The sequence below is a fragment of the Terrapene carolina genome, unplaced genomic scaffold (assembly GCF_002925995.2).
Source record: "Terrapene carolina triunguis isolate 2854851 unplaced genomic scaffold, T_m_triunguis-2.0 Scaffold49253, whole genome shotgun sequence".
NCBI lineage: Eukaryota > Metazoa > Chordata > Testudines > Emydidae > Terrapene > Terrapene triunguis.
Genome location: NW_020713604.1, coordinates 9,197 through 12,613, shown reverse-complemented (window position 1 = coordinate 12,613; position 3,417 = coordinate 9,197). Strand labels below are relative to the sequence as shown.

Sequence of the window (3,417 nt, the reverse complement as noted above, 5' to 3'; positions counted from 1 at the left end):
AGCCCAAGCATCTACACTAATTTTATAACCCTGCACAAACCTGAATCAGCTGACCCAGAGCTTGAGAATAGTGACTTAGGTGCGTTAATGGCAGTGTAGACATAATGTTAGGCTATGTCCACACTGCAATGAAACACCAACAGCTGTCCCGGTCCAGCTCAGGCTCCCTGGGCTTGGGCCGCAGGGTGGTAAGTTTGCAGTGTAGACATCTCGGCTCAGGCTCAGTACCGGGCTCTGGGACCCCATAAGGTTGGGAGGGAGTTTAGCAAGCAAAAAAGGTAAAATGGCAGTGGAGTATTACCCTGGACTCAATGGCATTTCTCCATTGGTCTGTCTGCTTTGGGGCAGGGACAATAACACGTCCTGCTGCATTTGTTATTTCAAAAGGTGATTTGTGATTTTCATTCTCAGACACGGTGCACAAAGCAGGACTCAACTCTCGGTGTAAACTAAATGAGCTGCTCACAGATTCTGGAAGCCACAATGAACCATTTGGTGTGAGAGCTCAGACCCACCCCTGCCCCTGCCCCGGCTCTTAACTTCCAAACTTTCAGTAACTCTATTATCAGTGCCTGTGAGTTTAATTTAAACCATAAAAACAGGTATACTGGGGTAGACCAAAGGCCCATCTAGCTCTGTATTTTGTTTTCTTACAGTAGCCAATACCAGGTGCCCCAAAAGCCACTCAATAAGGCACCACTGGGAGTTGAACCCAGGATCTCCTGTTTACTAATCAGGTGCTTTAGCCAGCTAAGCCAGGGTGCCTGGCTGTAACTAATGCATCGTGTCTTCCCACAGCTGACTCCCCGCCAACCCCACCGGGGCCTGACAAGCGTTGCTTGTGTTTGGATTCTGCAAAGCAGAGGAGCAGGTGAAGTTTTCCTTGCAAGCTGTGTGTGTGTGAATCTTTGGCCAGGTCTGCACTACAAAGTTATTTCAGCAGAATTATATTGCTCAGGTGTGTGAAAAACACACTACGCTCCCTCGGTCACCAGCTTTTGGCTGGTGTACACACTGCAATGCCACGTCTGGTGACAAAACTGCCCTGTTTTGGTGACAAAAAACCACCTTGACGAGAGGCCTAGAGCTTAAAGTGATAAAATGTCAGTGTAAATGCTGCTGGTCATTATATCACCATAACTGGCCTCCGCCAGTATCCCACAATGCCCACCGTGAACTCGCCTGCCCTGCATTCCTGCTACAGAGGCATGGGCCCCTCCCCTTTCATAGCTCCGGGAAGTTCTGACAGCTGAGCCTGCTGCTCTGGCAGCAAGGAGCAAATCACTACCATGGAATGCTGCTCTCTCCTGCACTACGAACACAGAACAGGGGCGGTGGAAGCTTCTTTACAGTAGAGGGGCCACCGGCGTCTGAACTGTGGAACCTCTATGACGCCTCTTTCTCCAAGGCTCCTCACTCACTCCTCCCCTTCTCCCTGAAGCCCTGCCCCACCCCTCCCCCCAAGGCCACACCCACAGAACACCTCTTCTCCCCAAGACTCCACCTTGTCCCCACCACCGTCATTCATCCTTTCGGCTGGTAAAAAGTTCTGGGGCCATGGCCCTCTAAACCTCTCTGGTGCCCCTGACACAGAGCTAGGCAGGCAGCATGTGTTTGTGTGTGTGTGTGTGTGTGCAGTGATGAGCTGCCAAAATATTAACAACAGGTTCCTTCCTCTTCACCCCACGAGGGGGTCATGGCCCCCCCCCAGGACTCCTGCCCCATCCAAGCCCCCACGTTCCTTGATGCCCCCCCGGGATGCCTGCCCCATCCACCCCCCTTCCCTGTCCCCTGACTCCCCCACCACCCCATCCAACCCCTCCTCTCATTCCTGATGGCCCCCCGGGACCCCTGCCCCATCCAACCACCCCTTCTCTCTGTCCCCGACTGCCCCGGAACCCCTGCCCCTGACTGCCTCCCACTGCCCCATCCAACCCCTGCTCCTTCCTGACTGCCCCCCTGGGACCCTTGCCCCCATTCAATCCCCCTGTTCCCTGCCCTCTGACCGCCCCGACCCCTATCCACCCCCCCCCACAACCTCCCAAACTCCCCTGCCCTCTTCCAACACCCCCTCCCTGCCCCCTTACCTAGAGCCGCTTGGGCAGGTGCGCTCGGCCAGGTCCGGGTCCGGGCCGGAGCCGCTCAGCCAGAACCGGGGCCAGCGCCGCAGGGCCCAAGCCAAGCTGAGCCGGGATGGAGCTGCTCGGGCAGGACCGGGACCGCGGGGCCCAAGCCGAGCTGAGCCGGGCCAGAGCCGCTTGGCCGGGACCGGTGCCGCGGGGCCCGAGCGGGGCGGGGACCGGAACCGGCACCGCGGGGCCCGAGCCGAGCCGGGCCAGGACCGGGACTGGTGCCGTGGGGCCCGAACCGACCCGGGCCGGGACTGGGACCGGTGCCACGGGGCCTGAGCGGAGCCGGGCCAGGCCCAGGACTGGCGCCGCGGGGCCCGAGCCGGGGGCGCTCAGCCGGGGCCGGGACCGGGCTGGGGCCAGGAGGCCAGGCCGGAGGGAGCCGCTCAGCCAGAGCCGGACTGCGCTGCGCCTCCCTGGAGCCCTCCTTGCGTGTCCCTGCCCCAGTTTACCTGCCTGCTGCTTGTTTCAGGCTTCCCGCAAACATCTGATTCGTGGGAAGCAGGAGATGGGGAGGAGAAGGGGACGGAGCATTCAGGGGAGGAGGGGGAGTGAGCTGGGGCCGGGGGTGGGGTGGACAGCTGCCGAAGCTTTTGTTAAATTTAAAAGCCCTTTTAGAACCAGTTGTCCCGGAACAGCCGGTTCTAAAAGAGCTTCTAAATTTAACAGCTGGTTCCTGCGAACCAGTGGGAACCGGCTCCAGCTCACCACTGTGTGTGTGTGTGTGTGTGTGTGTGTGTGTGTGTGTGTGCGTGCGTGACAGACAGAGACTACTGTGCTGAGCCAGTGAGGGAAGCAGGGCCTGATGTCTGTGCTGTCCCCCTCACCCTACTGGGGTGTCCCCCTCCCCCAGGACTGGTTGCTTCCAGCAGCTGTCTGAATTTAGAGACAGCGTGCCAACACACTCACTCTTCTCTAACACACACACTCCCCGAACACACACACTGCCTCTCCACACACACACAGTCTTTACCCCACCATGCACACTGCAGTTGAAAAGCAGCTGGCACTCTAGTAGGATGCCCAAGGAACAATGGGATAGAGAAACCTGCATCATGTGATGCTGTACTGGCCCATGAGGCATTACAAACCCTTCCCAAACAACCCTGAGCCCAGTTGCACAGTGGGATAGCTACCCAAAGTGCACTGCTCTCTGTGGCAATACAAGAGCTGCTAGCGTGGATGCGCTCTGGTGACAGAAGGAGCATAGTGTTTAATTAAAACATTTTAACTAAAGCAGCATAACTCAGTAGTGTAGACATAGCCTGAGAGGAAGATAAGACCTAGC

The 3,417-nt window shown here is 57.6% G+C and overlaps 1 non-coding gene across 1 annotated transcript; it reads right to left on the bottom strand.

Annotated features, from left to right (window-relative positions):
- Window positions 1–691: 691 nt before the first annotated feature.
- On the bottom strand, window positions 692–765 carry TRNAT-AGU. Its single transcript has one exon. It is a non-coding gene; the product is annotated as a tRNA-Thr (tRNA).
- Between the last annotated feature and the right edge of the window lie 2,652 nt (window positions 766–3,417).